The sequence below is a fragment of the Ambystoma mexicanum genome (genome assembly GCF_040938575.1).
Source record: "Ambystoma mexicanum isolate Mex_15411 chromosome 12 unlocalized genomic scaffold, UKY_AmexF1_1 Mex_chr12_unloc.1, whole genome shotgun sequence".
Taxonomy (NCBI): Eukaryota; Metazoa; Chordata; class Amphibia; order Caudata; family Ambystomatidae; genus Ambystoma; species Ambystoma mexicanum.
In genome coordinates, this window is record NW_027182322.1 from 14,988,760 (window position 1) to 15,012,617 (window position 23,858).

Sequence of the window (23,858 nt, forward strand, 5' to 3'; positions counted from 1 at the left end):
GAGATAGGCCCCAGCAGCAGAGCTGGTAGGATATTCCAGCTCAAAACTAACAAGTTACAGAACCTGATCGACTTAGGTTGACAACAGAGGCACATCTGTGGCCACATCCAGTGAAAACAAATTATTTTTAAAGCTAGGCATCATATGCTACAAAGGTACAATGGTGGAGCTATACATTCGGAACCAAAACAATCGACTGAAAAGAAACGCAAGGCAATGCCAATACTTTCACGATTCTGCACCGTTAAAACTGTGGTGTGATGTTTCTCTCTGTGCATTTCTATTTGTAGTGATTGTGAAGGCATACAGGATGTTGACACTGGCAGGGACGTAAACCTCAGTGATATATTATAGGCAGGTTTGCCATACGGGCACCAGCGTTTTCTCAGACAAATAGATATGAATGTCGATGATCCTATAATCATGGCCCGAGTTGCAGTGTGAAATACAAAATAACCGGGACAAAATCACACTGATGTTTATGCAAATGGAGATGCCGGGGATTGAACCCGGGACCTCATACATGCGAAGCATGCGCTCTACCACTGAGCTACATCCCCTCGGTGTGCAGTGGGCCTGTCCTGCAGACATCTTTTCCTGGGAGAATTCTTCCGGTCAAAATATGCTGCCAACTGAAGCACTAGCAAAAGACCAGGGAAAACGGGAGCAAGACTGGAAAAGCACATGGTCAGCTGAAGCAGTGTGCATTATGCTTCTCCATAAGAGATGACTTCCAGGGGAAGTATTCCACCAGAGGATTACCGTGCTCAAAGAGCCATCTCGTGGACAGAGAACATATGACAGTCAAAAAAAGGGAAACAATTGGAGATGCCAGGGATTGGACCCAGGGCCTCATCCATGCAAAGCAAGTGCTCTACCACTGAGCTACATCCCCTCGGTATGCAGTGTGTCTGTCCCGCAGACATAATTTTCAGGGAGAACTCTTCTGGTCAAAACATTCTGCCGAGTGAAGCACTAGCAAAAGAGCAGGGAAAACTGGAGCAAGAATGGAAAACCTCATGGTCACACTGAAGCAGTGTGCATTTTGCTTCTCCATAAGAGATGACTTCCAGGGGAAGATTTCCACCAGAGGATTACTGTGCTCAAAGGGCCATCTAGTGGATAGAGATCATATGACAGTCAAAAAGAGAAACAAGTGGAAATGCCCCAGGTCCTCATACATGCAAAGCATGCGCTCTACCACTGAGCTACATCCCCGCTGAGAGGACGCTTCCTCATCACACCTAAAAGCTTCAGGAGGGAGTGGGCTAAGTAAGGAAAGGGGTTTGCAGTAGTGCATATGAAAAAACATGACAACTGCCAAATTACATCTTACTACTTACAATGACAAAGTTAAAGCGCCAGGTCGATCTCATCACGTTGGTGCCTGAGACATCACATAATGTGACACAGCCATCTCGGATAGATGCCCCAGATTTGAGAAGTGTAGTTATGGAGAAAAAATAAATACATATATATATATATATATGTATGTCTTCAAACACCAAAAATGAGATAGCACCATTTCGCGCAGGAATTCCTCCAGCCGAAAGCCCACATATGTTGCTAGATAGACTGACACCTCTTTCGGATGTCCTTCTGTATTTGCTGGCTAGTGGAAAGCAACGTGGACCCACCACTCTATAGCTCTGCCGTCATGAGTGTCCCTAGCACACTCGGCAGATGTCGCTTCTCTAGGCAGACAAGCAGTGGAATTCTGCGGAAGGTCAATGGTGCTTCCATTGGTTTTGCCACTAGGCGATCCATTGCAGCCCTAGAATGAAGCATAACCCGCTGAATGCATTCAGGGTGTTCTGCGGTGGGAAAGGTCAGAGGGGGTGATAGTTGGTGAGCGTGCACAGCACCTCAGAATGACACCACTGCCTAGCAGGGGGACCGGTGGAGACACTATTTTCAGCCAATGCCCCTCTGTCTGAACGAGTCTGCCTTGTGTCATCCCGGTAAGAGATCAGGCTAACAGGCTTCCAATGAAAAAAGCAGACATCACACTGAAGCATGGTGCACCGTGCATGTCCACAATCATCGGCTCCAAAGAGAAGACGTTCAGGAACAGGATTTAGTATGGCAAAAGAACACATCATCCTAATTCCTATGTACAGGATAAAAAGCCCACAATTGAGGAAAAATATCACATGGAGATGCCTGGGATCGAACCTGTGGCCTCATACTTCCCAAGTATGTGCTCTACCACTGAGTTACATGCCCACTGCCAGCAAGGAACTGTGAAATCTACCAGATGCTGGCTGGCTGCTTGGGACTAACAGCGCCCAGAACTGACGGTAACTGTCGAATTGGAGTTTCCAAATGGCAGACTTCATTTTAGAGCCACCTGTGTCTGGTTGTCCATAGAAACATGCAGAAAGGCTGCCCCCCCATGCAATTCCCCTGACCAACTAATGAAAAATATCAATATGTTCAAGACTTTTGCTTTTAGAAGCCAGAGATAGGCCCCAGCAGCAGAGCTGGTAGGATATTCCAGCTCAAAACTAACAAGTTACAGAACCTGATCGACTTAGGTTGACAACAGAGGCACATCTGTGGCCACATCCAGTGAAAACAAATTATTTTTAAAGCTAGGCATCATATGCTACAAAGGTACAATGGTGGAGCTATACATTCGGAACCAAAACAATCGACTGAAAAGAAACGCAAGGCAATGCCAATACTTTCACGATTCTGCACCGTTAAAACTGTGGTGTGATGTTTCTCTCTGTGCATTTCTATTTGTAGTGATTGTGAAGGCATACAGGATGTTGACACTGGCAGGGACGTAAACCTCAGTGATATATTATAGGCAGGTTTGCCATACGGGCACCAGCGTTTTCTCAGACAAATAGATATGAATGTCGATGATCCTATAATCATGGCCCGAGTTGCAGTGTGAAATACAAAATAACCGGGACAAAATCACACTGATGTTTATGCAAATGGAGATGCCGGGGATTGAACCCGGGACCTCATACATGCGAAGCATGCGCTCTACCACTGAGCTACATCCCCTCGGTGTGCAGTGGGCCTGTCCTGCAGACATCTTTTCCTGGGAGAATTCTTCCGGTCAAAATATGCTGCCAACTGAAGCACTAGCAAAAGACCAGGGAAAACGGGAGCAAGACTGGAAAAGCACATGGTCAGCTGAAGCAGTGTGCATTATGCTTCTCCATAAGAGATGACTTCCAGGGGAAGTATTCCACCAGAGGATTACCGTGCTCAAAGAGCCATCTCGTGGACAGAGACCATATGACAGTCAAAAAAAGGGAAACAATTGGAGATGCCAGGGATTGGACCCAGGGCCTCATCCATGCAAAGCAAGTGCTCTACCACTGAGCTACATCCCCTCGGTATGCAGTGTGTCTGTCCCGCAGACATAATTTTCAGGGAGAACTCTTCTGGTCAAAACATTCTGCCGAGTGAAGCACTAGCAAAAGAGCAGGGAAAACTGGAGCAAGAATGGAAAACCTCATGGTCACACTGAAGCAGTGTGCATTTTGCTTCTCCATAAGAGATGACTTCCAGGGGAAGATTTCCACCAGAGGATTACTGTGCTCAAAGGGCCATCTAGTGGATAGAGATCATATGACAGTCAAAAAGAGAAACAAGTGGAAATGCCCCAGGTCCTCATACATGCAAAGCATGCGCTCTACCACTGAGCTACATCCCCGCTGAGAGGACGCTTCCTCATCACACCTAAAAGCTTCAGGAGGGAGTGGGCTAAGTAAGGAAAGGGGTTTGCAGTAGTGCATATGAAAAAACATGACAACTGCCAAATTACATCTTACTACTTACAATGACAAAGTTAAAGCGCCAGGTCGATCTCATCACGTTGGTGCCTGAGACATCACATAATGTGACACAGCCATCTCGGATAGATGCCCCAGATTTGAGAAGTGTAGTTATGGAGAAAAAATAAATATATATATATATATATATATATATGTATGTCTTCAAACACCAAAAATGAGATAGCACCATTTCGCGCAGGAATTCCTCCAGCCGAAAGCCCACATATGTTGCTAGATAGACTGACACCTCTTTCGGATGTCCTTCTGTATTTGCTGGCTAGTGGAAAGCAACGTGGACCCACCACTCTATAGCTCTGCCGTCATGAGTGTCCCTAGCACACTCGGCAGATGTCGCTTCTCTAGGCAGACAAGCAGTGGAATTCTGCGGAAGGTCAATGGTGCTTCCATTGGTTTTGCCACTAGGCGATCCATTGCAGCCCTAGAATGAAGCATAACCCGCTGAATGCATTCAGGGTGTTCTGCGGTGGGAAAGGTCAGAGGGGGTGATAGTTGGTGAGCGTGCACAGCACCTCAGAATGACACCACTGCCTAGCAGGGGGACCGGTGGAGACACTATTTTCAGCCAATGCCCCTCTGTCTGAACGAGTCTGCCTTGTGTCATCCCGGTAAGAGATCAGGCTAACAGGCTTCCAATGAAAAAAGCAGACATCACACTGAAGCATGGTGCACCGTGCATGTCCACAATCATCGGCTCCAAAGAGAAGACGTTCAGGAACAGGATTTAGTATGGCAAAAGAACACATCATCCTAATTCCTATGTACAGGATAAAAAGCCCACAATTGAGGAAAAATATCACATGGAGATGCCTGGGATCGAACCTGTGGCCTCATACTTCCCAAGTATGTGCTCTACCACTGAGTTACATGCCCACTGCCAGCAAGGAACTGTGAAATCTACCAGATGCTGGCTGGCTGCTTGGGACTAACAGCGCCCAGAACTGACGGTAACTGTCGAATTGGAGTTTCCAAATGGCAGACTTCATTTTAGAGCCACCTGTGTCTGGTTGTCCATAGAAACATGCAGAAAGGCTGCCCCCCCATGCAATTCCCCTGACCAACTAATGAAAAATATCAATATGTTCAAGACTTTTGCTTTTAGAAGCCAGAGATAGGCCCCAGCAGCAGAGCTGGTAGGATATTCCAGCTCAAAACTAACAAGTTACAGAACCTGATCGACTTAGGTTGACAACAGAGGCACATCTGTGGCCACATCCAGTGAAAACAAATTATTTTTAAAGCTAGGCATCATATGCTACAAAGGTACAATGGTAGAGCTATACATTCGGAACCAAAACAATCGACTGAAAAGAAACGCAAGGCAATGCCAATACTTTCACGATTCTGCACCGTTAAAACTGTGGTGTGATGTTTCTCTCTGTGCATTTCTATTTGTAGTGATTGTGAAGGCATACAGGATGTTGACACTGGCAGGGACGTAAACCTCAGTGATATATTATAGGCAGGTTTGCCATACGGGCACCAGCGTTTTCTCAGACAAATAGATATGAATGTCGATGATCCTATAATCATGGCCCGAGTTGCAGTGTGAAATACAAAATAACCGGGACAAAATCACACTGATGTTTATGCAAATGGAGATGCCGGGGATTGAACCCGGGACCTCATACATGCGAAGCATGCGCTCTACCACTGAGCTACATCCCCTCGGTGTGCAGTGGGCCTGTCCTGCAGACATCTTTTCCTGGGAGAATTCTTCCGGTCAAAATATGCTGCCAACTGAAGCACTAGCAAAAGACCAGGGAAAACGGGAGCAAGACTGGAAAAGCACATGGTCAGCTGAAGCAGTGTGCATTATGCTTCTCCATAAGAGATGACTTCCAGGGGAAGTATTCCACCAAAGGATTACCGTGCTCAAAGAGCCATCTCGTGGACAGAGACCATATGACAGTCAAAAAAAGGGAAACAATTGGAGATGCCAGGGATTGGACCCAGGGCCTCATCCATGCAAAGCAAGTGCTCTACCACTGAGCTACATCCCCTCGGTATGCAGTGTGTCTGTCCCGCAGACATAATTTTCAGGGAGAACTCTTCTGGTCAAAACATTCTGCCGAGTGAAGCACTAGCAAAAGAGCAGGGAAAACTGGAGCAAGAATGGAAAACCTCATGGTCACACTGAAGCAGTGTGCATTTTGCTTCTCCATAAGAGATGACTTCCAGGGGAAGATTTCCACCAGAGGATTACTGTGCTCAAAGGGCCATCTAGTGGATAGAGATCATATGACAGTCAAAAAGAGAAACAAGTGGAAATGCCCCAGGTCCTCATACATGCAAAGCATGCGCTCTACCACTGAGCTACATCCCCGCTGAGAGGACGCTTCCTCATCACACCTAAAAGCTTCAGGAGGGAGTGGGCTAAGTAAGGAAAGGGGCTTGCAGTAGTGCATATGAAAAAACATGACAACTGCCAAATTACATCTTACTACTTACAATGACAAAGTTAAAGCGCCAGGTCGATCTCATCACGTTGGTGCCTGAGACATCACATAATGTGACACAGCCATCTCGGATAGATGCCCCAGATTTGAGAAGTGTAGTTATGGAGAAAAAATAAATATATATATATATATATATATATATGTATGTCTTCAAACACCAAAAATGAGATAGCACCATTTCGCGCAGGAATTCCTCCAGCCGAAAGCCCACATATGTTGCTAGATAGACTGACACCTCTTTCGGATGTCCTTCTGTATTTGCTGGCTAGTGGAAAGCAACGTGGACCCACCACTCTATAGCTCTGCCGTCATGAGTGTCCCCAGTGCTTTAAGTGGGCCGGGGCCTGCCGGGGCTGGGCCCCGCCAGTCTCCAAAAAGTGGGGCTGAGCCGGGGCCCTGCCGGGGCCCCCCGTCCCACCACGCCATGGCAGGACGCATTATCCCGTCACGGCCGCAGCCGCGACGGGAGATGTGCCCGCCAGTGTAACCTTAGGCAAGTGGACAGAAGTGCCAGCCAGCCACAGCGTCGCTGAGGCTGGCTGGCACTTCTGTCAGTCACTGTAACTTCCCTGATGACCCCCCATCTGAGGGGTCATCAGGGAAGTTACAGTTCCTTTGTTTGCCTTCGCCAGGTCACTGACCCTCTGTGAACCTGTAGGCTCCATGATCTAATATGTAGATTATATCACGGAGCCCGCGGGTTCCCAGAGGGTGAAAGACGCCTCGGGCTCTGTGATCTCTGCTCAGAGCAGTGATCACTGAGCCCGAGGTGCCTGTCTCCTTTGGCAAATCTTTATAAAAGATGCCTTGAAATGTGTACATTTCAAGCCGTCTTTTATAAACGTAGAAATATTTCTACGTTTATAACAGACGGCTTGAAACGTACACAATTCAAGGCATTTTTTATAAAGCTTTGTGGACGGACAAAACCACCTTGGGTTTTGTCTGTCCTCAACGCTTTATAAAAGATGAGCTTGTACGTTTCAAGCCATCTTTTATGAACATAGAAATATGTTACAAATGTCTATGTTTATAAAAGGTGGCTTGAAAAGTACACAAACCATATTAGTACGCATACAAATATATAAATGCTCTACTACATTTATATATTTGTTTGCGCACCCTACTATGATTTGTGCACTTTTAGGCCACGCCACAGCGGATGCCACGCCCCCAAACGAGGGCCCCCCCTCAATTTCTTACCCCACTTAAACCACTGAGTGTCCCTAGCACACTCGGCAGATGTCGCTTCTCTAGGCAGACAAGCAGTGGAATTCTGCGGAAGGTCAATGGTGCTTCCATTGGTTTTGCCACTAGGCGATCCATTGCAGCCCTAGAATGAAGCATAACCCGCTGAATGCATTCAGGGTGTTCTGCGGTGGGAAAGGTCAGAGGGGGTGATAGTTGGTGAGCGTGCACAGCACCTCAGAATGACACCACTGCCTAGCAGGAGGACCGGTGGAGACACTATTTTCAGCCAATGCCCCTCTGTCTGAACGAGTCTGCCTTGTGTCATCCCGGTAAGAGATCAGGCTAACAGGCTTCCAATGAAAAAAGCAGACATCACACTGAAGCATGGTGCACCGTGCATGTCCACAATCATCGGATCCAAAGAGAAGACGTTCAGGAACAGGATTTAGTATGGCAAAAGAACACATCATCCTAATTCCTATGTACAGGATAAAAAGCCCACAATTGAGGAAAAATATCACATGGAGATGCCTGGGATCGAACCTGTGGCCTCATACTTCCCAAGTATGTGCTCTACCACTGAGTTACATCCCCACTGCCAGCAAGGAACTGTGAAATCTACCAGATGCTGGCTGGCTGCTTGGGACTAACAGCGCCCAGAACTGACGGTAACTGTCGAATTGGAGTTTCCAAATGGCAGACTTCATTTTAGAGCCACCTGTGTCTGGTTGTCCATAGAAACATGCAGAAAGGCTGCCCCCCCATGCAATTCCCCTGACCAACTAATGAAAAATATCAATATGTTCAAGACTTTTGCTTTTAGAAGCCAGAGATAGGCCCCAGCAGCAGAGCTGGTAGGATATTCCAGCTCAAAACTAACAAGTTACAGAACCTGATCGACTTAGGTTGACAACAGAGCCACATCTGTGGCCACATCCAGTGAAAACAAATTATTTTTAAAGCTAGGCATCATATGCTACAAAGGTACAATGGTGGAGCTATACATTCGGAACCAAAACAATCGACTGAAAAGAAACGCAAGGCAATGCCAATACTTTCACGATTCTGCACCGTTAAAACTGTGGTGTGATGTTTCTCTCTGTGCATTTCTATTTGTAGTGATTGTGAAGGCATACAGGATGTTGACACTGGCAGGGACGTAAACCTCAGTGATATATTATAGGCAGGTTTGCCATACGGGCACCAGCGTTTTCTCAGACAAATAGATATGAATGTCGATGATCCTATAATCATGGCCCGAGTTGCAGTGTGAAATACAAAATAACCGGGACAAAATCACACTGATGTTTATGCAAATGGAGATGCCGGGGATTGAACCCGGGACCTCATACATGCGAAGCATGCGCTCTACCACTGAGCTACATCCCCTCGGTGTGCAGTGGGCCTGTCCTGCAGACATCTTTTCCTGGGAGAATTCTTCCGGTCAAAATATGCTGCCAACTGAAGCACTAGCAAAAGACCAGGGAAAACGGGAGCAAGACTGGAAAAGCACATGGTCAGCTGAAGCAGTGTGCATTATGCTTCTCCATAAGAGATGACTTCCAGGGGAAGTATTCCACCAGAGGATTACCGTGCTCAAAGAGCCATCTCGTGGACAGAGACCATATGACAGTCAAAAAAAGGGAAACAATTGGAGATGCCAGGGATTGGACCCAGGGCCTCATCCATGCAAAGCAAGTGCTCTACCACTGAGCTACATCCCCTCGGTATGCAGTGTGTCTGTCCCGCAGACATAATTTTCAGGGAGAACTCTTCTGGTCAAAACATTCTGCCGAGTGAAGCACTAGCAAAAGAGCAGGGAAAACTGGAGCAAGAATGGAAAACCTCATGGTCACACTGAAGCAGTGTGCATTTTGCTTCTCCATAAGAGATGACTTCCAGGGGAAGATTTCCACCAGAGGATTACTGTGCTCAAAGGGCCATCTAGTGGATAGAGATCATATGACAGTCAAAAAGAGAAACAAGTGGAAATGCCCCAGGTCCTCATACATGCAAAGCATGCGCTCTACCACTGAGCTACATCCCCGCTGAGAGGACGCTTCCTCATCACACCTAAAAGCTTCAGGAGGGAGTGGGCTAAGTAAGGAAAGGGGTTTGCAGTAGTGCATATGAAAAAACATGACAACTGCCAAATTACATCTTACTACTTACAATGACAAAGTTAAAGCGCCAGGTCGATCTCATCACGTTGGTGCCTGAGACATCACATAATGTGACACAGCCATCTCGGATAGATGCCCCAGATTTGAGAAGTGTAGTTATGGAGAAAAAATAAATATATATATATATATATATATATATGTATGTCTTCAAACACCAAAAATGAGATAGCACCATTTCGCGCAGGAATTCCTCCAGCCGAAAGCCCACATATGTTGCTAGATAGACTGACACCTCTTTCGGATGTCCTTCTGTATTTGCTGGCTAGTGGAAAGCAACGTGGACCCACCACTCTATAGCTCTGCCGTCATGAGTGTCCCTAGCACACTCGGCAGATGTCGCTTCTCTAGGCAGACAAGCAGTGGAATTCTGCGGAAGGTCAATGGTGCTTCCATTGGTTTTGCCACTAGGCGATCCATTGCAGCCCTAGAATGAAGCATAACCCGCTGAATGCATTCAGGGTGTTCTGCGGTGGGAAAGGTCAGAGGGGGTGATAGTTGGTGAGCGTGCACAGCACCTCAGAATGACACCACTGCCTAGCAGGGGGACCGGTGGAGACACTATTTTCAGCCAATGCCCCTCTGTCTGAACGAGTCTGCCTTGTGTCATCCCGGTAAGAGATCAGGCTAACAGGCTTCCAATGAAAAAAGCAGACATCACACTGAAGCATGGTGCACCGTGCATGTCCACAATCATCGGCTCCAAAGAGAAGACGTTCAGGAACAGGATTTAGTATGGCAAAAGAACACATCATCCTAATTCCTATGTACAGGATAAAAAGCCCACAATTGAGGAAAAATATCACATGGAGATGCCTGGGATCGAACCTGTGGCCTCATACTTCCCAAGTATGTGCTCTACCACTGAGTTACATCCCCACTGCCAGCAAGGAACTGTGAAATCTACCAGATGCTGGCTGGCTGCTTGGGACTAACAGCGCCCAGAACTGACGGTAACTGTCGAATTGGAGTTTCCAAATGGCAGACTTCATTTTAGAGCCACCTGTGTCTGGTTGTCCATAGAAACATGCAGAAAGGCTGCCCCCCCATGCAATTCCCCTGACCAACTAATGAAAAATATCAATATGTTCAAGACTTTTGCTTTTAGAAGCCAGAGATAGGCCCCAGCAGCAGAGCTGGTAGGATATTCCAGCTCAAAACTAACAAGTTACAGAACCTGATCGACTTAGGTTGACAACAGAGGCACATCTGTGGCCACATCCAGTGAAAACAAATTATTTTTAAAGCTAGGCATCATATGCTACAAAGGTACAATGGTGGAGCTATACATTCGGAACCAAAACAATCGACTGAAAAGAAACGCAAGGCAATGCCAATACTTTCACGATTCTGCACCGTTAAAACTGTGGTGTGATGTTTCTCTCTGTGCATTTCTATTTGTAGTGATTGTGAAGGCATACAGGATGTTGACACTGGCAGGGACGTAAACCTCAGTGATATATTATAGGCAGGTTTGCCATACGGGCACCAGCGTTTTCTCAGACAAATAGATATGAATGTCGATGATCCTATAATCATGGCCCGAGTTGCAGTGTGAAATACAAAATAACCGGGACAAAATCACACTGATGTTTATGCAAATGGAGATGCCGGGGATTGAACCCGGGACCTCATACATGCGAAGCATGCGCTCTACCACTGAGCTACATCCCCTCGGTGTGCAGTGGGCCTGTCCTGCAGACATCTTTTCCTGGGAGAATTCTTCCGGTCAAAATATGCTGCCAACTGAAGCACTAGCAAAAGACCAGGGAAAACGGGAGCAAGACTGGAAAAGCACATGGTCAGCTGAAGCAGTGTGCATTATGCTTCTCCATAAGAGATGACTTCCAGGGGAAGTATTCCACCAGAGGATTACCGTGCTCAAAGAGCCATCTCGTGGACAGAGACCATATGACAGTCAAAAAAAGGGAAACAATTGGAGATGCCAGGGATTGGACCCAGGGCCTCATCCATGCAAAGCAAGTGCTCTACCACTGAGCTACATCCCCTCGGTATGCAGTGTGTCTGTCCCGCAGACATAATTTTCAGGGAGAACTCTTCTGGTCAAAACATTCTGCCGAGTGAAGCACTAGCAAAAGAGCAGGGAAAACTGGAGCAAGAATGGAAAACCTCATGGTCACACTGAAGCAGTGTGCATTTTGCTTCTCCATAAGAGATGACTTCCAGGGGAAGATTTCCACCAGAGGATTACTGTGCTCAAAGGGCCATCTAGTGGATAGAGATCATATGACAGTCAAAAAGAGAAACAAGTGGAAATGCCCCAGGTCCTCATACATGCAAAGCATGCGCTCTACCACTGAGCTACATCCCCGCTGAGAGGACGCTTCCTCATCACACCTAAAAGCTTCAGGAGGGAGTGGGCTAAGTAAGGAAAGGGGTTTGCAGTAGTGCATATGAAAAAACATGACAACTGCCAAATTACATCTTACTACTTACAATGACAAAGTTAAAGCGCCAGGTCGATCTCATCACGTTGGTGCCTGAGACATCACATAATGTGACACAGCCATCTCGGATAGATGCCCCAGATTTGAGAAGTGTAGTTATGGAGAAAAAATAAATATATATATATATATATATATATATGTATGTCTTCAAACACCAAAAATGAGATAGCACCATTTCGCGCAGGAATTCCTCCAGCCGAAAGCCCACATATGTTGCTAGATAGACTGACACCTCTTTCGGATGTCCTTCTGTATTTGCTGGCTAGTGGAAAGCAACGTGGACCCACCACTCTATAGCTCTGCCGTCATGAGTGTCCCTAGCACACTCGGCAGATGTCGCTTCTCTAGGCAGACAAGCAGTGGAATTCTGCGGAAGGTCAATGGTGCTTCCATTGGTTTTGCCACTAGGCGATCCATTGCAGCCCTAGAATGAAGCATAACCCGCTGAATGCATTCAGGGTGTTCTGCGGTGGGAAAGGTCAGAGGGGGTGATAGTTGGTGAGCGTGCACAGCACCTCAGAATGACACCACTGCCTAGCAGGGGGACCGGTGGAGACACTATTTTCAGCCAATGCCCCTCTGTCTGAACGAGTCTGCCTTGTGTCATCCCGGTAAGAGATCAGGCTAACAGGCTTCCAATGAAAAAAGCAGACATCACACTGAAGCATGGTGCACCGTGCATGTCCACAATCATCGGCTCCAAAGAGAAGACGTTCAGGAACAGGATTTAGTATGGCAAAAGAACACATCATCCTAATTCCTATGTACAGGATAAAAAGCCCACAATTGAGGAAAAATATCACATGGAGATGCCTGGGATCGAACCTGTGGCCTCATACTTCCCAAGTATGTGCTCTACCACTGAGTTACATGCCCACTGCCAGCAAGGAACTGTGAAATCTACCAGATGCTGGCTGGCTGCTTGGGACTAACAGCGCCCAGAACTGACGGTAACTGTCGAATTGGAGTTTCCAAATGGCAGACTTCATTTTAGAGCCACCTGTGTCTGGTTGTCCATAGAAACATGCAGAAAGGCTGCCCCCCCATGCAATTCCCCTGACCAACTAATGAAAAATATCAATATGTTCAAGACTTTTGCTTTTAGAAGCCAGAGATAGGCCCCAGCAGCAGAGCTGGTAGGATATTCCAGCTCAAAACTAACAAGTTACAGAACCTGATCGACTTAGGTTGACAACAGAGGCACATCTGTGGCCACATCCAGTGAAAACAAATTATTTTTAAAGCTAGGCATCATATGCTACAAAGGTACAATGGTAGAGCTATACATTCGGAACCAAAACAATCGACTGAAAAGAAACGCAAGGCAATGCCAATACTTTCACGATTCTGCACCGTTAAAACTGTGGTGTGATGTTTCTCTCTGTGCATTTCTATTTGTAGTGATTGTGAAGGCATACAGGATGTTGACACTGGCAGGGACGTAAACCTCAGTGATATATTATAGGCAGGTTTGCCATACGGGCACCAGCGTTTTCTCAGACAAATAGATATGAATGTCGATGATCCTATAATCATGGCCCGAGTTGCAGTGTGAAATACAAAATAACCGGGACAAAATCACACTGATGTTTATGCAAATGGAGATGCCGGGGATTGAACCCGGGACCTCATACATGCGAAGCATGCGCTCTACCACTGAGCTACATCCCCTCGGTGTGCAGTGGGCCTGTCCTGCAGACATCTTTTCCTGGGAGAATTCTTCCGGTCAAAATATGCTGCCAACTGAAGCACTAGCAAAAGACCAGGGAAAACGGGAGCAAGACTGGAAAAGCACATGGTCAGCTGAAGCAGTGTGCATTATGCTTCTCCATAAGAGATGACTTCCAGGGGAAGTATTCCACCAAAGGATTACCGTGCTCAAAGAGCCATCTCGTGGACAGAGACCATATGACAGTCAAAAAAAGGGAAACAATTGGAGATGCCAGGGATTGGACCCAGGGCCTCATCCATGCAAAGCAAGTGCTCTACCACTGAGCTACATCCCCTCGGTATGCAGTGTGTCTGTCCCGCAGACATAATTTTCAGGGAGAACTCTTCTGGTCAAAACATTCTGCCGAGTGAAGCACTAGCAAAAGAGCAGGGAAAACTGGAGCAAGAATGGAAAACCTCATGGTCACACTGAAGCAGTGTGCATTTTGCTTCTCCATAAGAGATGACTTCCAGGGGAAGATTTCCACCAGAGGATTACTGTGCTCAAAGGGCCATCTAGTGGATAGAGATCATATGACAGTCAAAAAGAGAAACAAGTGGAAATGCCCCAGGTCCTCATACATGCAAAGCATGCGCTCTACCACTGAGCTACATCCCCGCTGAGAGGACGCTTCCTCATCACACCTAAAAGCTTCAGGAGGGAGTGGGCTAAGTAAGGAAAGGGGCTTGCAGTAGTGCATATGAAAAAACATGACAACTGCCAAATTACATCTTACTACTTACAATGACAAAGTTAAAGCGCCAGGTCGATCTCATCACGTTGGTGCCTGAGACATCACATAATGTGACACAGCCATCTCGGATAGATGCCCCAGATTTGAGAAGTGTAGTTATGGAGAAAAAATAAATATATATATATATATATATATATATATGTATGTCTTCAAACACCAAAAATGAGATAGCACCATTTCGCGCAGGAATTCCTCCAGCCGAAAGCCCACATATGTTGCTAGATAGACTGACACCTCTTTCGGATGTCCTTCTGTATTTGCTGGCTAGTGGAAAGCAACGTGGACCCACCACTCTATAGCTCTGCCGTCATGAGTGTCCCCAGTGCTTTAAGTGGGCCGGGGCCTGCCGGGGCTGGGCCCCGCCAGTCTCCAAAAAGTGGGGCTGAGCCGGGGCCCTGCCGGGGCCCCCCGTCCCACCACGCCATGGCAGGACGCATTATCCCGTCACGGCCGCAGCCGCGACGGGAGATGTGCCCGCCAGTGTAACCTTAGGCAAGTGGACAGAAGTGCCAGCCAGCCACAGCGTCGCTGAGGCTGGCTGGCACTTCTGTCAGTCACTGTAACTTCCCTGATGACCCCCCATCTGAGGGGTCATCAGGGAAGTTACAGTTCCTTTGTTTGCCTTCGCCAGGTCACTGACCCTCTGTGAACCTGTAGGCTCCATGATCTAATATGTAGATTATATCACGGAGCCCGCGGGTTCCCAGAGGGTGAAAGACGCCTCGGGCTCTGTGATCTCTGCTCAGAGCAGTGATCACTGAGCCCGAGGTGCCTGTCTCCTTTGGCAAATCTTTATAAAAGATGCCTTGAAATGTGTACATTTCAAGCCGTCTTTTATAAACGTAGAAATATTTCTACGTTTATAACAGACGGCTTGAAACGTACACAATTCAAGGCATTTTTTATAAAGCTTTGTGGACGGACAAAACCACCTTGGGTTTTGTCTGTCCTCAACGCTTTATAAAAGATGAGCTTGTACGTTTCAAGCCATCTTTTATGAACATAGAAATATGTTACAAATGTCTATGTTTATAAAAGGTGGCTTGAAAAGTACACAAACCATATTAGTACGCATACAAATATATAAATGCTCTACTACATTTATATATTTGTTTGCGCACCCTACTATGATTTGTGCACTTTTAGGCCACGCCACAGCGGATGCCACGCCCCCAAACGAGGGCCCCCCCTCAATTTCTTACCCCACTTAAACCACTGAGTGTCCCTAGCACACTCGGCAGATGTCGCTTCTCTAGGCAGACAAGCAGTGGAATTCTGCGGAAGGTCAATGGTGCTTCCATTGGTTTTGCCACTAGGCGATCCATTGCAGCCCTAGAATGAAGCATAACCCGCTGAATGCATTCAGGGTGTTCTGCGGTGGGAAAGGTCAGAGGGGGTGATAGTTGGTGAGCGTGCACAGCACCTCAGAATGACACCACTGCCTAGCAGGAGGACCGGTGGAGACACTATTTTCAGCCAATGCCCCTCTGTCTGAACGAGTCTGCCTTGTGTCATCCCGGTAAGAGATCAGGCTAACAGGCTTCCAATGAAAAAAGCAGACATCACACTGAAGCATGGTGCACCGTGCATGTCCACAATCATCGGATCCAAAGAGAAGACGTTCAGGAACAGGATTTAGTATGGCAAAAGAACACATCATCCTAATTCCTATGTACAGGATAAAAAGCCCACAATTGAGGAAAAATATCACATGGAGATGCCTGGGATCGAACCTGTGGCCTCATACTTCCCAAGTATGTGCTCTACCACTGAGTTACATCCCCACTGCCAGCAAGGAACTGTGAAATCTACCAGATGCTGGCTGGCTGCTTGGGACTAACAGCGCCCAGAACTGACGGTAACTGTCGAATTGGAGTTTCCAAATGGCAGACTTCATTTTAGAGCCACCTGTGTCTGGTTGTCCATAGAAACATGCAGAAAGGCTGCCCCCCCATGCAATTCCCCTGACCAACTAATGAAAAATATCAATATGTTCAAGACTTTTGCTTTTAGAAGCCAGAGATAGGCCCCAGCAGCAGAGCTGGTAGGATATTCCAGCTCAAAACTAACAAGTTACAGAACCTGATCGACTTAGGTTGACAACAGAGCCACATCTGTGGCCACATCCAGTGAAAACAAATTATTTTTAAAGCTAGGCATCATATGCTACAAAGGTACAATGGTGGAGCTATACATTCGGAACCAAAACAATCGACTGAAAAGAAACGCAAGGCAATGCCAATACTTTCACGATTCTGCACCGTTAAAACTGTGGTGTGATGTTTCTCTCTGTGCATTTCTATTTGTAGTGATTGTGAAGGCATACAGGATGTTGACACTGGCAGGGACGTAAACCTCAGTGATATATTATAGGCAGGTTTGCCATACGGGCACCAGCGTTTTCTCAGACAAATAGATATGAATGTCGATGATCCTATAATCATGGCCCGAGTTGCAGTGTGAAATACAAAATAACCGGGACAAAATCACACTGATGTTTATGCAAATGGAGATGCCGGGGATTGAACCCGGGACCTCATACATGCGAAGCATGCGCTCTACCACTGAGCTACATCCCCTCGGTGTGCAGTGGGCCTGTCCTGCAGACATCTTTTCCTGGGAGAATTCTTCCGGTCAAAATATGCTGCCAACTGAAGCACTAGCAAAAGACCAGGGAAAACGGGAGCAAGACTGGAAAAGCACATGGTCAGCTGAAGCAGTGTGCATTATGCTTCTCCATAAGAGATGACTTCCAGGGGAAGTATTCCACCAGAGGATTACCGTGCTCAAAGAGCCATCTCGTGGACAGAGACCATATGACAGTCAAAAAAAGGGAAACAATTGGAGATGCCAGGGATTGGACCCAGGGCCTCATCCATGCAAAGCAAGTGCTCTACCACTGAGCTACATCCCCTCGGTATGCAGTGTGTCTGTCCCGCAGACATAATTTTCAGGGAGAACTCTTCTGGTCAAAACATTCTGCCGAGTGAAGCACTAGCAAAAGAGCAGGGAAAACTGGAGCAAGAATGGAAAACCTCATGGTCACACTGAAGCAGTGTGCATTTTGCTTCTCCATAAGAGATGACTTCCAGGGGAAGATTTCCACCAGAGGATTACTGTGCTCAAAGGGCCATCTAGTGGATAGAGATCATATGACAGTCAAAAAGAGAAACAAGTGGAAATGCCCCAGGTCCTCATACATGCAAAGCATGCGCTCTACCACTGAGCTACATCCCCGCTGAGAGGACGCTTCCTCATCACACCTAAAAGCTTCAGGAGGGAGTGGGCTAAGTAAGGAAAGGGGTTTGCAGTAGTGCATATGAAAAAACATGACAACTGCCAAATTACATCTTACTACTTACAATGACAAAGTTAAAGCGCCAGGTCGATCTCATCACGTTGGTGCCTGAGACATCACATAATGTGACACAGCCATCTCGGATAGATGCCCCAGATTTGAGAAGTGTAGTTATGGAGAAAAAATAAATATATATATATATATATATATATATGTATGTCTTCAAACACCAAAAATGAGATAGCACCATTTCGCGCAGGAATTCCTCCAGCCGAAAGCCCACATATGTTGCTAGATAGACTGACACCTCTTTCGGATGTCCTTCTGTATTTGCTGGCTAGTGGAAAGCAACGTGGACCCACCACTCTATAGCTCTGCCGTCATGAGTGTCCCTAGCACACTCGGCAGATGTCGCTTCTCTAGGCAGACAAGCAGTGGAATTCTGCGGAAGGTCAATGGTGCTTCCATTGGTTTTGCCACTAGGCGATCCATTGCAGCCCTAGAATGAAGCATAACCCGCTGAATGCATTCAGGGTGTTCTGCGGTGGGAAAGGTCAGAGGGGGTGATAGTTGGTGAGCGTGCACAGCACCTCAGAATGACACCACTGCCTAGCAGGGGGACCGGTGGAGACACTATTTTCAGCCAATGCCCCTCTGTCTGAACGAGTCTGCCTTGTGTCATCCCGGTAAGAGATCAGGCTAACAGGCTTCCAATGAAAAAAGCAGACATCACACTGAAGCATGGTGCACCGTGCATGTCCACAATCATCGGCTCCAAAGAGAAGACGTTCAGGAACAGGATTTAGTATGGCAAAAGAACACATCATCCTAATTCCTATGTACAGGATAAAAAGCCCACAATTGAGGAAAAATATCACATGGAGATGCCTGGGATCGAACCTGTGGCCTCATACTTCCCAAGTATGTGCTCTACCACTGAGTTACATCCCCACTGCCAGCAAGGAACTGTGAAATCTACCAGATGCTGGCTGGCTGCTTGGGACTAACAGCGCCCAGAACTGACGGTAACTGTCGAATTGGAGTTTCCAAATGGCAGACTTCATTTTAGAGCCACCTGTGTCTGGTTGTCCATAGAAACATGCAGAAAGGCTGCCCCCCCATGCAATTCCCCTGACCAACTAATGAAAAATATCAATATGTTCAAGACTTTTGCTTTTAGAAGCCAGAGATAGGCCCCAGCAGCAGAGCTGGTAGGATATTCCAGCTCAAAACTAACAAGTTACAGAACCTGATCGACTTAGGTTGACAACAGAGGCACATCTGTGGCCACATCCAGTGAAAACAAATTATTTTTAAAGCTAGGCATCATATGCTACAAAGGTACAATGGTGGAGCTATACATTCGGAACCAAAACAATCGACTGAAAAGAAACGCAAGGCAATGCCAATACTTTCACGATTCTGCACCGTTAAAACTGTGGTGTGATGTTTCTCTCTGTGCATTTCTATTTGTAGTGATTGTGAAGGCATACAGGATGTTGACACTGGCAGGGACGTAAACCTCAGTGATATATTATAGGCAGGTTTGCCATACGGGCACCAGCGTTTTCTCAGACAAATAGATATGAATGTCGATGATCCTATAATCATGGCCCGAGTTGCAGTGTGAAATACAAAATAACCGGGACAAAATCACACTGATGTTTATGCAAATGGAGATGCCGGGGATTGAACCCGGGACCTCATACATGCGAAGCATGCGCTCTACCACTGAGCTACATCCCCTCGGTGTGCAGTGGGCCTGTCCTGCAGACATCTTTTCCTGGGAGAATTCTTCCGGTCAAAATATGCTGCCAACTGAAGCACTAGCAAAAGACCAGGGAAAACGGGAGCAAGACTGGAAAAGCACATGGTCAGCTGAAGCAGTGTGCATTATGCTTCTCCATAAGAGATGACTTCCAGGGGAAGTATTCCACCAGAGGATTACCGTGCTCAAAGAGCCATCTCGTGGACAGAGACCATATGACAGTCAAAAAAAGGGAAACAATTGGAGATGCCAGGGATTGGACCCAGGGCCTCATCCATGCAAAGCAAGTGCTCTACCACTGAGCTACATCCCCTCGGTATGCAGTGTGTCTGTCCCGCAGACATAATTTTCAGGGAGAACTCTTCTGGTCAAAACATTCTGCCGAGTGAAGCACTAGCAAAAGAGCAGGGAAAACTGGAGCAAGAATGGAAAACCTCATGGTCACACTGAAGCAGTGTGCATTTTGCTTCTCCATAAGAGATGACTTCCAGGGGAAGATTTCCACCAGAGGATTACTGTGCTCAAAGGGCCATCTAGTGGATAGAGATCATATGACAGTCAAAAAGAGAAACAAGTGGAAATGCCCCAGGTCCTCATACATGCAAAGCATGCGCTCTACCACTGAGCTACATCCCCGCTGAGAGGACGCTTCCTCATCACACCTAAAAGCTTCAGGAGGGAGTGGGCTAAGTAAGGAAAGGGGTTTGCAGTAGTGCATATGAAAAAACATGACAACTGCCAAATTACATCTTACTACTTACAATGACAAAGTTAAAGCGCCAGGTCGATCTCATCACGTTGGTGCCTGAGACATCACATAATGTGACACAGCCATCTCGGATAGATGCCCCAGATTTGAGAAGTGTAGTTATGGAGAAAAAATAAATATATATATATATATATATATATATGTATGTCTTCAAACACCAAAAATGAGATAGCACCATTTCGCGCAGGAATTCCTCCAGCCGAAAGCCCACATATGTTGCTAGATAGACTGACACCTCTTTCGGATGTCCTTCTGTATTTGCTGGCTAGTGGAAAGCAACGTGGACCCACCACTCTATAGCTCTGCCGTCATGAGTGTCCCTAGCACACTCGGCAGATGTCGCTTCTCTAGGCAGACAAGCAGTGGAATTCTGCGGAAGGTCAATGGTGCTTCCATTGGTTTTGCCACTAGGCGATCCATTGCAGCCCTAGAATGAAGCATAACCCGCTGAATGCATTCAGGGTGTTCTGCGGTGGGAAAGGTCAGAGGGGGTGATAGTTGGTGAGCGTGCACAGCACCTCAGAATGACACCACTGCCTAGCAGGGGGACCGGTGGAGACACTATTTTCAGCCAATGCCCCTCTGTCTGAACGAGTCTGCCTTGTGTCATCCCGGTAAGAGATCAGGCTAACAGGCTTCCAATGAAAAAAGCAGACATCACACTGAAGCATGGTGCACCGTGCATGTCCACAATCATCGGCTCCAAAGAGAAGACGTTCAGGAACAGGATTTAGTATGGCAAAAGAACACATCATCCTAATTCCTATGTACAGGATAAAAAGCCCACAATTGAGGAAAAATATCACATGGAGATGCCTGGGATCGAACCTGTGGCCTCATACTTCCCAAGTATGTGCTCTACCACTGAGTTACATCCCCACTGCCAGCAAGGAACTGTGAAATCTACCAGATGCTGGCTGGCTGCTTGGGACTAACAGCGCCCAGAACTGACGGTAACTGTCGAATTGGAGTTTCCAAATGGCAGACTTCATTTTAGAGCCACCTGTGTCTGGTTGTCCATAGAAACATGCAGAAAGGCTGCCCCCCCATGCAATTCCCCTGACCAACTAATGAAAAATATCAATATGTTCAAGACTTTTGCTTTTAGAAGCCAGAGATAGGCCCCAGCAGCAGAGCTGGTAGGATATTCCAGCTCAAAACTAACAAGTTACAGAACCTGATCGACTTAGGTTGACAACAGAGGCACATCTGTGGCCACATCCAGTGAAAACAAATTATTTTTAAAGCTAGGCATCATATGCTACAAAGGTACAATGGTGGAGCTATACATTCGGAACCAAAACAATCGACTGAAAAGAAACGCAAGGCAATGCCAATACTTTCACGATTCTGCACCGTTAAAACTGTGGTGTGATGTTTCTCTCTGTGCATTTCTATTTGTAGTGATTGTGAAGGCATACAGGATGTTGACACTGGCAGGGACGTAAACCTCAGTGATATATTATAGGCAGGTTTGCCATACGGGCACCAGCGTTTTCTCAGACAAATAGATATGAATGTCGATGATCCTATAATCATGGCCCGAGTTGCAGTGTGAAATACAAAATAACCGGGACAAAATCACACTGATGTTTATGCAAATGGAGATGCCGGGGATTGAACCCGGGACCTCATACATGCGAAGCATGCGCTCTACCACTGAGCTACATCCCCTCGGTGTGCAGTGGGCCTGTCCTGCAGACATCTTTTCCTGGGAGAATTCTTCCGGTCAAAATATGCTGCCAACTGAAGCACTAGCAAAAGACCAGGGAAAACGGGAGCAAGACTGGAAAAGCACATGGTCAGCTGAAGCAGTGTGCATTATGCTTCTCCATAAGAGATGACTTCCAGGGGAAGTATTCCACCAGAGGATTACCGTGCTCAAAGAGCCATCTCGTGGACAGAGACCATATGACAGTCAAAAAAAGGGAAACAATTGGAGATGCCAGGGATTGGACCCAGGGCCTCATCCATGCAAAGCAAGTGCTCTACCACTGAGCTACATCCCCTCGGTATGCAGTGTGTCTGTCCCGCAGACATAATTTTCAGGGAGAACTCTTCTGGTCAAAACATTCTGCCGAGTGAAGCACTAGCAAAAGAGCAGGGAAAACTGGAGCAAGAATGGAAAACCTCATGGTCACACTGAAGCAGTGTGCATTTTGCTTCTCCATAAGAGATGACTTCCAGGGGAAGATTTCCACCAGAGGATTACTGTGCTCAAAGGGCCATCTAGTGGATAGAGATCATATGACAGTCAAAAAGAGAAACAAGTGGAAATGCCCCAGGTCCTCATACATGCAAAGCATGCGCTCTACCACTGAGCTACATCCCCGCTGAGAGGACGCTTCCTCATCACACCTAAAAGCTTCAGGAGGGAGTGGGCTAAGTAAGGAAAGGGGTTTGCAGTAGTGCATATGAAAAAACATGACAACTGCCAAATTACATCTTACTACTTACAATGACAAAGTTAAAGCGCCAGGTCGATCTCATCACGTTGGTGCCTGAGACATCACATAATGTGACACAGCCATCTCGGATAGATGCCCCAGATTTGAGAAGTGTAGTTATGGAGAAAAAATAAATATATATATATATATATATATATATGTATGTCTTCAAACACCAAAAATGAGATAGCACCATTTCGCGCAGGAATTCCTCCAGCCGAAAGCCCACATATGTTGCTAGATAGACTGACACCTCTTTCGGATGTCCTTCTGTATTTGCTGGCTAGTGGAAAGCAACGTGGACCCACCACTCTATAGCTCTGCCGTCATGAGTGTCCCTAGCACACTCGGCAGATGTCGCTTCTCTAGGCAGACAAGCAGTGGAATTCTGCGGAAGGTCAATGGTGCTTCCATTGGTTTTGCCACTAGGCGATCCATTGCAGCCCTAGAATGAAGCATAACCCGCTGAATGCATTCAGGGTGTTCTGCGGTGGGAAAGGTCAGAGGGGGTGATAGTTGGTGAGCGTGCACAGCACCTCAGAATGACACCACTGCCTAGCAGGGGGACCGGTGGAGACACTATTTTCAGCCAATGCCCCTCTGTCTGAACGAGTCTGCCTTGTGTCATCCCGGTAAGAGATCAGGCTAACAGGCTTCCAATGAAAAAAGCAGACATCACACTGAAGCATGGTGCACCGTGCATGTCCACAATCATCGGCTCCAAAGAGAAGACGTTCAGGAACAGGATTTAGTATGGCAAAAGAACACATCATCCTAATTCCTATGTACAGGATAAAAAGCCCACAATTGAGGAAAAATATCACATGGAGATGCCTGGGATCGAACCTGTGGCCTCATACTTCCCAAGTATGTGCTCTACCACTGAGTTACATGCCCACTGCCAGCAAGGAACTGTGAAATCTACCAGATGCTGGCTGGCTGCTTGGGACTAACAGCGCCCAGAACTGACGGTAACTGTCGAATTGGAGTTTCCA

General features: G+C 46.8%; 9 non-coding genes across 9 annotated transcripts; all 9 read right to left on the reverse strand.

Moving 5' to 3' along the window:
* Positions 1–488: 488 nt before the first annotated feature.
* On the reverse strand, positions 489–560 carry TRNAA-CGC (transfer RNA alanine (anticodon CGC)). Its single transcript has one exon. It is a non-coding gene; the product is annotated as a tRNA-Ala (tRNA).
* Positions 561–2,949: 2,389 nt separating this feature from the next.
* TRNAA-CGC (transfer RNA alanine (anticodon CGC)) lies at positions 2,950–3,021 on the reverse strand. The gene has a single exon. It is a non-coding gene; the product is annotated as a tRNA-Ala (tRNA).
* Positions 3,022–5,414: 2,393 nt separating this feature from the next.
* TRNAA-CGC (transfer RNA alanine (anticodon CGC)) lies at positions 5,415–5,486 on the reverse strand. The gene has a single exon. It is a non-coding gene; the product is annotated as a tRNA-Ala (tRNA).
* A 3,299-nt stretch (positions 5,487–8,785) lies between these two features.
* Positions 8,786–8,857, reverse strand: TRNAA-CGC (transfer RNA alanine (anticodon CGC)). The gene has a single exon. It is a non-coding gene; the product is annotated as a tRNA-Ala (tRNA).
* A 2,393-nt stretch (positions 8,858–11,250) lies between these two features.
* TRNAA-CGC (transfer RNA alanine (anticodon CGC)) lies at positions 11,251–11,322 on the reverse strand. Its single transcript has one exon. It is a non-coding gene; the product is annotated as a tRNA-Ala (tRNA).
* Positions 11,323–13,715: 2,393 nt separating this feature from the next.
* Positions 13,716–13,787, reverse strand: TRNAA-CGC (transfer RNA alanine (anticodon CGC)). The gene has a single exon. It is a non-coding gene; the product is annotated as a tRNA-Ala (tRNA).
* Positions 13,788–17,088: 3,301 nt separating this feature from the next.
* On the reverse strand, positions 17,089–17,160 carry TRNAA-CGC (transfer RNA alanine (anticodon CGC)). Its single transcript has one exon. It is a non-coding gene; the product is annotated as a tRNA-Ala (tRNA).
* A 2,393-nt stretch (positions 17,161–19,553) lies between these two features.
* TRNAA-CGC (transfer RNA alanine (anticodon CGC)) lies at positions 19,554–19,625 on the reverse strand. Its single transcript has one exon. It is a non-coding gene; the product is annotated as a tRNA-Ala (tRNA).
* Positions 19,626–22,018: 2,393 nt separating this feature from the next.
* Positions 22,019–22,090, reverse strand: TRNAA-CGC (transfer RNA alanine (anticodon CGC)). The gene has a single exon. It is a non-coding gene; the product is annotated as a tRNA-Ala (tRNA).
* Positions 22,091–23,858: the final 1,768 nt, after the last annotated feature.